Below are 14,935 nucleotides of genomic sequence, written 5' to 3' on the forward strand. Positions count from 1 at the left end.
CCATGTTCTTTTTCACAAGGCGAAACAGATTCTTTTAGGGAAGAAAAAAAAAGAAAAAGAAAAAAAAGAAAGGGTTGGGAGTACTTCAGTCCTTGGATAAGGACAGTCCATGGATCCATGAACTGTCAGGAAGAAAAAGAAGCTAAACATGAGGTTTCTGCAGCAGCAAATGTTTACGGACTATTCATACCTGGTCTATCAGGTAGAGACACACTCTTTCTAGTATTTCCTTCTCCTTCCTGAAAGTAATGCAAATCACCACATTTGAAAACTGTGACCTTGGGCTGCCCAAAGCATGTCTCCCAACCAGAAACCCACTGGGGGTGCAGATGGAGGAATGTAGATCCTAAAGGGATTTTGGTGTGATGCTGAGTCCCTGCTCACAAAAACGTCTCTGGCATCACTTGTTTGTCACTGAGGATAGTGACTTCTGAAAACCCAGATCATTTATTACCAGTAAGTAGGGTACTCTCCACATTTTTATGGCTTTGGTTTAATGGCCCACAGAGTATTAAAAACAAACAAACAAGGCTATTTTTCACAGATGCTAAAAGATGGAGGGATCTTGCAAAGGGTTAAAGCAGTTAAATAGAAAGATATATGTTTTAACGGAGTTGTGCTTTAAAATTACTTCTAATTTATCCACTTACGAGACATGTATGGAGGTAAAATGATCAGTGGTAATGTGCAACAGAAAGATATATACTTTTTTAATTGTAGCCAAGAGGAATAAAACAGCATGGAATAACTTAATCGTTGCTAATTATAATATCACTGAGGTAATTACAATAGATTTTGATTGTCTCATTTTCACACCAGAGGAGGGCACAATACTGGCTTTTCTCTTAATACATATTTGTTTTTAGAGAAGAGCTGACAATTACACTAATTGTACTCACAGCGTGAAACTTTGTTTTTAAAGAAAAACTTGTCTACGTGTCATATGGAATAAATGCATGCTTTTTGTTTTGTTAGGTGTAAATTAAAGACATATTAATTGCTTTGTTCACTGTAACAATACAGAGATCTCCTCATGCAAGCACGACTAATTCTGACAGAGTCCCATCACTTGGAAAGTGTGTGACACTCCAAGTGAAAATGGCAAGAATGAGCCACCACTTCTCAGTGGTTCATATGTGTTTGAATAGAATATTGTCACCTGCAAGGCAACATAAAGCAGCTGCTCCTCCTCTGTGGGATCCACTTGGATAAAGTAGCAACAATCAGGACAACTGGGTCAGACCCACAAGTCTGAGTTATGTAATCTTCTCTGACTCTCTCCAACAGCTTCCAAACTCAATCAGACCTAAGGCTCAGCATTCTTTGTCTGGCCTTGTCCAAACTCTAAATGTTCCAGATGCAGACACAGGAGATGTGAGGGTTTGCAATAGCAGGCACAGCCCTGCCCTAAGCATAGGGGGGGATATAACCATCCCTGAAAATCTGTCATATCATGTGCACCATGAGGAACCACCAAAGAAAACCACCCTTCTAATTTACCCTATTAAAACTCTGTGCTTGACAAGTAGCATGATTTATCTTTTGTGATACTCTCACCCTCCAAACAATGATTAAAGTGAAACCAGTGGTTTAACTCACAAAGTTACCCTTTTCCCTTACAAAGCTGAGTTTATCAGGCTCTCCTGTCTAGATCAGCAAGGCACCAAGCTTTCCATTCCAAGTCTTTGGAGCTGAGGAGTAGTGCTCTGAAAACAGGACTTGCATCCGCTCTGTCCCACACCTGCCCTACCCAAGGTGTGACACCTGCCCTGCCACCTGAGGAGTCTGCAACGCAAGGCAGATGAGCCAGACAAGAAATGCAGTGTATTCCAGGGGTAAATAACCACAGCAGAATGTTTCAATTCATCCGCCAGTCCCACAGAGGTGGGAAAGCAGGCTGGATAGGTCCATTCTCCTAGCTCTGATGTCAAGAGAACTCAGAGATGCTTTAATACACTCACAGCCGATCCTGAGAATCTGAACTAGACAATGATTTTGCTTCTGTACTATTTAACATTTTCAGTAAGAGGAGCATGACTTGCTGCTGTAACCCATCAATGTTGCCAACTGAACCCCATCAGCTTTACCCCCTCACACGGTGTCACCACACACCTTTCAAAGAGGTTCTTGACTGTTTTCTGATGCAAAACTCACTATCACTTAACATGCAAGCTACTTCAAATGAAGCATCCCATCAGACTAGACTGTTACCACAGAAATTTGCACCCTTCTGGTCATAACTTTGTTTTTTTCTTCCACTGTTTCTAGGCCAAAAGCAAGAACAACAGCTGGAGTTTGCCCCTTCTTTCCTCCAACAGCTCCAATGAACACACTCCACATGGGTGGAATGGCTTTAAACTGAAAAAAGAGTAGATATAAAGAAGAAATTCAGATATAAAGATCAGATATAAAGAAAAAATCTTCCCTGTGAGGATGGTGAGGCCCTGGCACAGGTTGCCCAGAGAAGCTGTGGCTGCCCCATCTCTGGAAGTGTTCAAGGCCAGGTTGGATGGGGCTTGGAGCAGCAACAAAGCAAAAACCCAGGCCCTAAATTTTAATTTAATAGCTCCTATGGATTAGCACAAGCAAGGCAATGCTAACTCATTTCTCTTGTCAACAACAAAGCAAAACAAAAGCCTTTTATCTTTTAATCGATGTATGTAAAATATATATGACCAGAGCCATGACAAAGATATCCTGTTACACCACCTCAAATGTGCTCTGCAGCATTCTCCTTACTGCACAAGATCCTCATATTGAAAAGATAAGAAATAAGTAGATGTGAACTCCTTGCCACTTGAGCAAACCCCTGCCTATATATTTAGAATTAATTTTTGACTTTTATACCTGTGTTACAGATTCATATTTGCCACCAAAGACCAGCTAAAAGCAGAGAGTAGCTACAGATTTTACATACCAAGTTAATTAGCAATTCTTACCAAACAGAGTGTATCTTTTTGTCCCAGGGTTCAGCTTGGTCTCTATTAGACATATTTACGGGAAAAGTCAATGGATAAGACATTAGAGGCCAACCTCAAAGTCAGAATAAAGCAACCATGGACCTTAGAGAAGTGCTTTATTAGCCAAGAATTGGTTGGTTATTGATCTCGGTCTCTGTCTCTGGTCACAATAGCACTTACCCTAATTTTTCTAGTGTAAATATAAGTAAATTTGAATGGGTGTTGTTGAAACAATCTGTAAATCTACATTTTGTGGTTTATGTTGTAATTGTAGTTACGGGAAGGTTCAATATCTGGAGCATGGTAAGGAGACAAGGCTGTGGCATGGCAACCTCAGCTCTGCAAATATGTCCTGAAGCACTTTCTCAGAGGTTATTAAAATGACTGGAGCTATCACTCTGCTTAGAAGCAGAGAAACCACATGGGTACTCATAAGAAAGGAACTGAGAAAAAACACTGTAAAGAGAAATGTTATGCATTTAACTTCAGCTTTTCTTTTCACTGAGGTCAACCAGATAATTAAGCAAAACAGATATGCAGAGTTTCTTTACTTTTCTGCAGACAAACATTAATAAATTACTGCTTGTCTCAGCACTACCATGCTTTCCTTACTTTATTGTGCTTTTTCATTTAGTTTCATCTTTAAGATTTATTTGGAGATAATTTTCAACTTACTTCATGGCCTACTGCATAAGACCTCTCTTCTATTTGTCCTATTGGGAACACCTGTCTTGATCATACTTCTATAGGGTTAATGAGGGTTAATGACTGTTGTATTGTAGATTGATATTACCAAGCAAATTTCAAGTGGAAATACAAAAATAAGTGATAGCTGTATCTGCTGCAGCACTTTTTCTCCATTAAGGTTAACACTGAATGGACTGTAACATATTGGTTTAAAAAACTGCGCGCACACTGCAACATAAAACTGGAATTTTCACTATTGCTAAGTGCTGTTTCCTTCCAAAGTTCCCATTGTTGCTCAGAATCCATAAGGCTTTTATTCACATCACAACACACTGAGAGAGAGGCAAATCTCTGTCTACAGTTCAGCCATATCACAGAAAACAGGGTTTAAAAATGGGGTGGAACATTAACTTTGTTATTGCACTCCCTGCCAGGAGCAAAGGGAATGTCCTTTCCAGTTCCAGACTTGGCCTGCAATGTCTGTTCCCCCTGCCAGAGCAAAACCAGAGACTACCCCTGGTCAAAAACATAAACTGAAGCCATCAGTTGCCTACAACTGAACACCACCACTGCTTATCTAGTCTGGACAAAATTAAATCCTGTCTGAAACAGAGTGAGTTAGAAAGCAGAGCTATCTGTTTAACTGACACACAGTATGTCTAAATCAGCTCAGAGGTCTGTTTTCTGTTCCTGCACCACACTTTCCCCATTGACTTGATAATTTCCATCCTGCTCACAACTTCTGTGTTCTACTGAAGCTTTTGTTTAACCAGAGGCTGAATGCGCAGGAGACAGTTTTCCCAGCAGCTCCAAGGGGGACCTGAAAACCAGGTTTCACTTCAGGGAAAACATAACACAGATTCTCAGAGTCAAATTCAAAACTCAGCAGCCCTGCCTATGTTTTCTCCTGCCAGGCTCATCTGTCTCAAACACAACTGCAAACTAATTAAGGGATTTCTCTTACAGGTGATCTGATAGGACAGGGATGAACAATGGGAAGACCACCCAGATGATGTCACACCAGTGCCAGAGAAGAACCAGAAGAAAGTCTGCTTTACGTTCTGAACACAAAACTTTCATTCCTCCCCACCTGCTTCCACATAAACCACAATTAGAAACCCCCAGCAGCAGCTGAAGTGGCTCAGACTTGCACATGCATCTATCTCATCATTAAAAATATTGCCCTAACTTTATGAAAAATTGCAGTGGTATTTTAATTTGCTTTGAGTTGTGGGGTCTTGTCATTGGCATAAGGAGCTCTTCATTCCTTATCAATAGACTTTGCAGTTCCTCCAGTCCATAATGTTCCAAGGCAAGGAACTTCTGCATAACTTCAGCAGACTGTAAATCAGGTTGTATGAGAAGACATCACAGTCCATGATTTGTACGCAATTCCAACTTTGTACTATTAAAAAACCCCAAAGAAACAAAACAAGACAAACCCCCAACCATAAAAAATTGCAACTTTAAGTGCATTCAAGGCCTCTCGAATTAGGCACTGAATTTCTTCTCCATTTCCTTGCTAGGAATGATTCAATGGAAGAGCTGGTTTAAGAGAATTCTACCCCATTCTCCTGCTCTCCCTGCTGCTCTTCCTGCTATGCACTGGCTCCTAAAGACCTAAACTTGTCCAGAAAAGACCAACAGTGACTTGACCATCAAAAGATTTGTAAGGTGGAACCTCACCTTGAGCAACTTTAGAGCTGAAATAATTAGTGGCTGTGGTGAAGCTGAGCTAAAATACTTTGCAACTTCAGTGATCATCATTATTATTGTTCCTCTGCATCTTCCAGTGTAGTGAAAAACCATCTGGTGTTGGGAACTGTTAATGCCAGTGAATCCAAGAGGAATGAAGGGGGCTTAATATCTCACAAATGGGGCTGTTAGTACCCAGAATATTCTATGGTATTGCATCACTAGCAGATATTGTTGAAAAGTCACAAAATAGTATTTATATTTATTCATGCAATGCAAAGGCAGAACTCTTTCTCTGTCTGCATCTCTAATGGCTGTTAGGAGGCTATGGATGAGAATAATCACAAAACCTGAATGGAGATAATAAAACCAATAGTGTTCAAGTGCTGAAACAAAGAGAATCCCCAGTGGGGCAGTGATCTTCTGAATGACTCAAGTAGTTCTGCACAAGCCTTTGAATTTCACTTTGACATTTAAATGAAGAAAGGGAGAGAAAAGCACAGGCCAATTTCATTGATTGGTGTAACTCAGGAATCTAACATAAAAGCATTGTGATGACTCACAATACATACATCTGAAGCCAAACTCCATTCTCTTCTATTCCCATTTCATTAAAATAACCTCCTGTTTTCTTCTGTCAGAATATCTGGCTTGAAAACCCCCATGCAGGGGGTTAAAGCAGAGCTTTTTTTCCCCCTCATTGGGAGGGGAGCTGGCTGCAGCGTCCTAATGCATTTCAATTTATTTTTTTTTAAGACCATTTTCAGCTGAGAATTTACCATGCATCAGTTTTTAAAGTTCAAAAACTCACAGCTTTCTCCCTGAAAATCAAAAAAAATAGCCAAACCATACTGCTAGTCTGCTCACATAAGGACAGGTTCCGTCATCGACTCCTTTTCCAATAGTGCAGCCAAGGTCAATAAAACTTTCCTAACTCTTCAGAGGAAGTAACCTGTGTCACAGATAGGCAGTACAACTTATTCCTGCCCTTCTCCTACTCAGTTTGTGTAGGTGAAGCTGCACTGGTGAAGGTGAAGCGTGGCCTGAGTGGGTGAGCAGAGCCAGGCACAGTCTGGAGCCCATCTGGTCACACTCTCAGTGCCACAGATGAACCACTGGACTGATTCTTTAGGGGCTTTTAGGACATAGCACAACAGATTGTAGACCAGGGCCAGAACTTATTTAGTGAGGAACTTTCCCTACACAGTACATTATTTGTTTTAATCTATTAAGTGTATATAGATTTGACTTCCCACACAGTAAATCTGAGAGCATTGCAGTCCTCCCGAATCTAGTCTGGTCCCACACGTACCCATCTTTTCTCCAATAAAGTTTACACATGCCCTTTCCAACACACACACAACACACATCCACCTATATTTGTAAGATCTTGTTTGTGCTGTTTTACATGCAAACAACAGCAGTTTCAATGGAAGGAACTGCCCATTCCTGCAGACCAGAGTCACCAAGTGCCTTGGTAACTTCTGTTGTTTAAAAAGTGAAGAGACAAACTTCAGGATTGTTTTTCAGCAGACAATTCATCCAAAAGAGTGCACTGCATTAACTTATGGAAGGTCCAGACTATGAAAACATTACAGCAAACATCTTTGCTTTACTTTTTGACTGATAACCTTCATCATTAAAATTAATGCCAGTCAGAATTATACCTATTAATACAACTCTAATTGATACTATAAGCAGCCAAAATCTCACTATGAATACAATCAATTCTGCACAGATCCTGTTCTTTATTGACTATTTGGTTCACTGGGGATAGTATGTTTTAGCATCATTTTTATTATTTTTCAGCAGTGATGCCACCATATAGGTCTGAGGCCCGGGGGTATTTGGCGATTTCATTTTGACTTCCTGTGACTTTCCCAACATACAGAACCAATATAGGAGGATGCTGTTAGTACACAGTCCCCTTGGGTAGCTGGTTATGAAACCTGAATTGCTGCACTTAAGCAAGCCTGTCAAAATGCTTGGCCTCCTAGACACCATGGCTCCGGCTCCATCTACAAAACTTTAAGTGGCACTAGCTAAAAGTATGGGAAAAAACCCATATCCTGTCTTAGCATATATAGAACAACACTACTAATGGTGTTCTGTAAGAGTGTGTGCAGGCTGGGCTAGGAAAAATGGGAGTATTTTTCAAAGAGCTCATTTCTTGGATTCATACAAAAACATAGCTGACGTTATGGGTGGGCCAAATGAATTATAAAATGCTCATCATAAATTAACCCATCTTTGCAGATGAAATTACTCCAGATTTTTTTTTTATTTATTTTTCATCTCTTTTGGAAAAATTCCTTATAACCTGCACAATTTCTACAGAGGGTGTATTTGTATTTCTCCAAATCCTTACAGAAAGTTATGGTGGTATCATAAACTGGAACAAAGGATTTCTGCTGGTCCTTTGAATTTCATCCCTCAACAACACTGAAAGGCTGTAGCAAATTTTTCCAGTAGCAAATAACATTCTTTTCTTCCCAGTTCTTACCTCCTTAAACAAAGCACCAAAACACCAGCCAACTGTTTTGAACCCTGTTAATTAACGAGGCAAATTTTCAGAGGCAGCAGGACCTCAGCTGGGCCTGTCCCAAAGACATGTGGTCAGGAAACCACGAGAACGGGGTCAGCCTTGAGATGTTCCAGTCCTTGTTATTACTGAAAATTCAGAAGGCACAATGAAAACAATTGCTGTTATTACAACAATGGCTAAATGCAGGGCACTCATCACCGTGGCGCCGAGCTGCCTCGACTGGAACCTGAATTGTCACTGTCCTCAGGAGATGGAAAGCACACCAACCCTCCTGATCCGGGCTGCAGGGAGAGGCAGCTCCCAGAGCTGAGCTGATGATGAGATTCACACCTAGGTGTACCTACACAGGGAGCCAATTTCAAAGGCTGGGCCTGCTAATGAGATTGCCCTGATGGCAGCATCTGCAAAGCTGTGCCCTCGGGAAGGGAGAGGGAGCTTTCCAGAGGAGCACAGGTTACCTGGTGGGACAGAGATGGTGCTGAGGCTCTCGGGAAGAGTGTTGGGGATTCATTAATAACCACCAGCACAAATGCATTTCATCCTAGAATAGAAGTGCCTCCAGCTGCAAAAATCACCCTGTGTTTTGGCCCAGTGCTGAGGCAGAGAAAAGCACTACCAAGTGACTCAACCAAGCTTCTGCTCTCTCCTCTGCATTTTTGGAGATTTCACACTGAAGAACTGAGCTTATCAGTGCTGCTCAGACCACAATATCAGAGACACATCCGATTGCAGCATGCTGTGATAAGGCTGCAGAGGAAGGAGATATTTAGAGTTTGATAGCTATGTATTTTTAACAGCTTTTTTAAAATTATTATGAATGCACACATCACTTAGCAGACTCAACTGCTTGCCTTAAATCTTTATTAACTAAAAGACTGCCTGAACATGTATTTTTTCCTTGCTACCCAAGAGCCAGTGACAACCAAAGCACTAGAGCAAGCAGAATGGACCTGTTTGGGTCTTTCTTCTCATGTCATATCCCCCTTCTCAAAGACCCCTCCTCACTACTTTTCCATGATCCAGTAACCAAGTTGCCAAATTATTTTTAAATTTACACTTGCTTAATCAATAGCTCTATTAACATCTGTGGACCCATGAGTTTTAACATCATTTTCAACACTACTCACATCAATAAATTTCACAAAACGCATCCATGAGACATTTTGGAAGTGTATTTTACAATTTACTGCCTCTGAACAATAAGCTGATAATCAGAAACAAACAAGTCTTTCTGAGAGAGGCATGTGCACACACACACACTTCAGGAGCTAGATAAATCTGAAAATTTAAGGACACGTAAAGTCAGATTTTCAGCTGGTACAAATCAGCACACTCTCCTAATTTATACTGGCTAAGGATTTGACCCTTAAAATATTTTCCTGACACTTTTGATAAAGAAAGAACATTACATTTCACTTTATAATTGGACCCTATAGTTAAAAATAGCCAGATTCTTTCCTGATTAAAGAGACAGGAAGATATAAACCAGATTTATTGTCTATTAGATTTTATGTTCCATTTTCTCTTGTCACAAGAGAAGTAATTTTGTGTATATAGCCTGTCCAGCACAAAGTCATTTGTTCTCTCAGATACACTAATTCAAGCATAAATACATAGATCCATATTAATAAGCCACACCTCCCCCATTCATACAGTTAGGGATCCTGCCTAAATGTTTTCACATTCCCTGGATTTGCACTGTTCTGTGCTGAAGTTCTGACTCAAGTGATCTTTACTTTTTCCCAATGAAGTCAATACCCAACTGTAAAACATTTGTGAAAAAGATGATTTTATATAGTTAGGTTTGGTTAAAATATTTAACAATATCTTCCTAATATATATATTTTTTAAAACAACTGCTTTCACTAAAGTCAAAAGATACATTTGCTTTTTTTTCTTTTGGGGATAAAAACTCCTTTTTATTTCCTTTGGTGCACATGTGGGGAAGAATCCCATCCAGCTTTACAAATAATGACAGCCAAAAAGAATTACAAGTTGGTCTTAACAAACATGTTCTCAAATACATTACCCCACTCCTCACTCAGCCCTGTGTGTAAGTGCTAAGTGGTGGCAGGCAGCAGCAGCCCTGCCTGCAATCTCTGTAATTAAACATTCAAACACAGGCCTGCATCTCTGCAAATGGGCCCCCCAACTTCCCTTTGCTGAGCACTTTCTTCAGAAGGAAATCTCACACAGCTGTTGGAAGAACACTGCATGACATCTGCAAAACGTCTATTGTACAGACCAGGGTAAAACACCAACAAGCTGGATCTGACCACTAATTGAAGCCATTGTTTAGGAAAATTACTCGCGTGTGGTCTAACAACTCATCTGAAATTAGTGATTGCTGCAAATGAAAAAGCAGAATCACACACCACCCCCATCCCCCACCTCTTCCCAAAGGGAATTGTGCTAGAAACAAACATTTACCATCACATACAAATATAATGCTGGTTTATGTTGTGTATATTTTTTTGGTGTTTTTTAACTACATCAGATGCCAGTGAGCTGAATTCCAATGCATATTACTGATACTGTCAACAAATATTAAATAGATTTTTTTTTTCAGTTTGTGAGATAATCAGAAATGTGCCCCTCTTTCTGTTTTCCACCCAGTATGTTTAAATAGAACAAGCCATTTGTAGCTTACTGTCTATCTTACACCTTATTTACACTGAATTTTTATCTTCCACTGCATCTTATTTTTTTGTTGGCATTCCCCACCATGCAGTTTACATGGTGATGAAGAAATAGCCTTGCAGGCATTGAAAAAGAGATACAACATGTTAAGACATAATTCCCTGCAGGGCATTCGAGGCTGAATTTGCTGTCACAATGAGTCCAAGCTTCCATAACTATCCGTGTTTTATGTGGATTTGAAACATAAAATTAGATTCATCTTAATCTTCTGAAACAGCAATCTTCCCATGAAAGCTGATAGACAACAGCATATGAAAATGATAAGAGAGAGAGAGAGAGGACAGAGGGAAGACAAGAACTGAATAAAATGAGATGCTGCACGGTTCTAGCAAAGGAAGTGAAGTTCCCTTATGGGTAATAATATATCATGAAAACTTTGCTGAAAGGGATTGAGCTCCTGCCAAATTCCCTGCTTGCACAGGAGCCATCCCTGGCACGGCTCCTTGGCAGCACCAGGACACAAATCCCGCCAGGGCTGGGGACACGCTGGGGACACAAATCCTGAGCAGGGCCAGATTTATGGACACGGCCTCCTTCACCCAGGCAGGGACACAGAACCAAGCCACGAGAGCTAAAGTTCAAAGCAATAAATCTCAAGTTTCTCTGGTCAGCCCAAGAGTGGAGCTCAAGGAATACACTGCCCTAGTTTTCTGGGATCAGGCTTTGCAGCAGCAGTAACTTCAATTTTTTTCCCCCCTTGATGGCCTTCAGATTTGCCAGGTTTGTCATATTCTTCTTCTGCCATTGGGAACTTGACTGGTTTTTTAAAACTTCTCCAGAGTCAAAGCTATGTTCTTATTTGTATTCCCCTTATTTGTACCCTTGGTCCGTGTTCTGTCTGTGTTCTGGCTACATCTTGGTCAGTCTTTGTATCCTCAACTGTGCATTGCTCAGGAGTACAGTTCTCCATGTAGAGCAAAGATTTGACTTCCACATCAGTGCATTCACTGCATCAACTCAGCTCTATTTGAAAATATGCAAAGAAGGAATATTTTACTGCATGTAACTAAAAAAGATAAAATAAAAACAATTGCAAAAGCTGAAAAAGAGAAAAAAAATGTAGTGGTTTGAAGATCCAAGCTGACAAAGGAAACAGACTAATTTAAATCTTCCCAAATAATATGGGACTAGATTGTAATTTTTTTTATTCTTAATTTAAATCATCTGCAGGTTGTTTTTTTAGTGCAATTACTTCAGACTTACACTGGCATGAATACAGTCTTTTTTTTTCTCAAAACCAGTGAAATACAGAATAAATTTTTCAAAGGGTTCAAATTCATTAATTTTCTTGCTTCACTCATCTACCTCGCTGCTGTTAAAAATATCAAATATTCTGTACATCCTCACAGTAATCAGCTACTGACTTGCACCTTTCAGCCATGTATTGTTCTAAATTTTAGAGAAAGAAAAGTGAGAACTACCTAATATAGGTATTATGACACGAATAATAAGAATTTCCACAACTATCACACTTGCTACATCGCATATCTTTTTGGTAACATAGTCCTAAAACTGAGTTTTGTGTGCCATCACTTTTTCTGTTGTTTGTTTAATTAAGAATGCCTTGGCCAAATCCAGTACCATATTTGGCCTAATTGACTTTCCTGCAAATAAGGCAGATAAACTTATTTTCCAGTGTTTTTTATGTAGTTAAATAAAACAAACCCAGGAAAGCCCACTTAAGGACACTCTAAACTTTGACTTCATGACTTTCACAGTTTGTGTGGAATTGAAAATCAAACACAAGACATCAGGTGTTCAGCTGGGTTGGGTTTATGAGCCTGATGCTGATTGTCCCCAAGCTGTGGCTCCCTGGATGATGCTGCAGTGACAGGGACAAAACATGAACATGTACTCCTTGCCAGGGCCAGATCTGGCCACATCAGTGTGACAGGAAAAGCTGACACTTATTTGAGAATCCAACCTCTTGGTGAAGTGATATTTTTTAGCAGAATATTCATGCCCACCACCATGCTGTCCTACTTCACTTCCCTTTGATACAACTCCAGTAAAAAACAGACTCTTTGCAGAGAAACTGTGAGGTGAGAGTCCTTTTTCCTCTCCAGGCCATGAGGTGACAACTCTTTTTCCTCTCCAGCACACAGATTCTTTGGTTATCACTGAAATCCTTGCACTGCCACAACCCTTCCAACTCCACCACACAAGTTAAATGCAGCACCAGCAGCTGCTTTCCTGAATCTGCCCTCCTAAACCAGGATCAATCAAATCCTTAGGAAGCCCCACATCCCTTCTCCCCCCATTTCACACTCCACAAGTCCCAGAGAACAAGGGACAGGGAGATAATGCTCATCTCCATAGCAAACATCTCGACCTGGAAGTGGAACATACATAAACAGAAGTACAGAACAAAACTTAATGCTCTGTTTTCAAAAGGAAAAAAAAAAAATAAAGTCAACTCATCAACTAAATTAGGAATAATTGGTGAAATGATTATGCATAAAACACACGGAGGCACTCCTCTAGGTAATCAGTTCTGCTGACTATTTCTCCTGGCTATTCCATTTGATATTCTCCATATCTAAGTTCTGCAGCCTCAGACCCAAAACTGTAATGAAATGCAGCGGTTGATTATTAACTGCTGCTATCCTAAGATCCCAAAGGAAGGAAATACTTCATTTAATTGTGTTTATGTTAGCCCACAATACATGCAGGGAAAGGGAGGCTGCCATAGGTATGCTGCAGGAGCCTTTACACACCACTTCCAGTGCTTTGGGTTTTTTTAGATCACATTTCAGAGAATAAAATCAGCGAACAATATTTTCCTAGGAGATTTTAGCTTAGCTGTAGGGATAATACAGTACTACATTTCATTAAAGTTACAGGTTCATCAAATGCTGACTGCACCACTCTATGATCTTTATTGGGGCCATATAATCAAAATAATTAGAACTGATCAAAATGGGTGAGGTAGAGTGAAGACAGGTATGAAATTTCACATTTTCATAAATGCTTTTCTTTTTCATCAAGGTAAGTCAGCCACACCATGTAAGTATTAACAGAATAACGTGGAATATGTGAATAAGAAATATTTAATTCAGTAAAAATAATGCATATGAAAATAGTTTCCAGTTACTACGTTAAGCTGCCTTTAACTGAATTCAGAATTCTTGGTCTTACAATTTGGTTTTGTGTTCTGGGAAAAAATAAGGAGTACTGAACACTATAGTGAGATCTAGAACTTATCTGGAGGAAATCCAGATTAATTGGTGAGAACTGGATTTTTGATTTCTAGTTGTGTCTGTTTGGTTTTCTGTTCATAAAAACTTTACCACAAATTGTTAAGGTGCATCTTAAGTCTTCTATAATGAAAAGCACTGGAAAAACTCTGGAATTTTCTCTATTTGTGTGCAGTTGTCATACGAAAATTGAAATCTGAACATTCAGCACTGTTTTATAAATATGAATTTCAATACAAACTCATCTAGTCTGATTTCCTCTCCCTGGTAAATACTGAAATATCCTAAAAAAACCCCTTTAGCATACTATGCATATAAAATTTAGTTTCAAGGGCAACAAATTGATAATATAAAGACAGCCCTTAATATTTATTTTCTGTTTCATTTTTAAGTCTGCACTGAATCTGACATAGAAAATATGAAATTCTGGGTTCTTCTGGAGGAACCAAAGCAATGTGAAAACCCCACTGGATTTAACCACAACTTGCTTTGCATTTCAGTGTTGCCCAGACAAGAATGTCAAAGTGAAGGTAAGTTTTACACAAAAGAATTGATGGATTTGGTACAGCTCATGCAAGTTGCTTTGTTAGTCAGGCTGATTGCTCTCTTTTTCTCAGAGATATACATAGAAAGAACGGGAGTAAGTGACCTCAAAAAAGAAACATTTAACCTTATCCTTGATGTAAACATCTCTCACTGATAGCCCAGTGTAGGTAAAGGAAAACATGGCAATTTACCAGAACAAGGTCAATACCCCAATAAGGTAGATGTTTCCTTTTTAAGGCTAACTTCTAAGGGGATTAAAGCATTCCTTTCTAACACAAGTAACAAAATGGCACATACTGAAAAAGATTTGCCTCTTTAAAATCAAACAGAGCAGTTGCTGTAATTGATCAGTTTTGAAAGAGAAAGGTGTGCCCAGTTGTAAAGTGTTTTAAAAAGTATGTCACTTATAGTTGGAATTAATTAAGTAATGAACCACAGCACCATAGCTGTGTAAATATTGTTTCTTTCTCAATCACATGTGAACATGATATAGTACACATAGGTACACATTTCTACATGTGCTTGCACACAGAACTGAAGGGAAAAGGTTAAGCATATACACACCAGGCACAACAAAACTGTGTTCTAGCTGTTCCTCTATTCAT

This window comes from Ammospiza nelsoni, chromosome 14, assembly GCF_027579445.1.
Source record: "Ammospiza nelsoni isolate bAmmNel1 chromosome 14, bAmmNel1.pri, whole genome shotgun sequence".
Lineage (NCBI taxonomy): Eukaryota > Metazoa > Chordata > Aves > Passeriformes > Passerellidae > Ammospiza > Ammospiza nelsoni.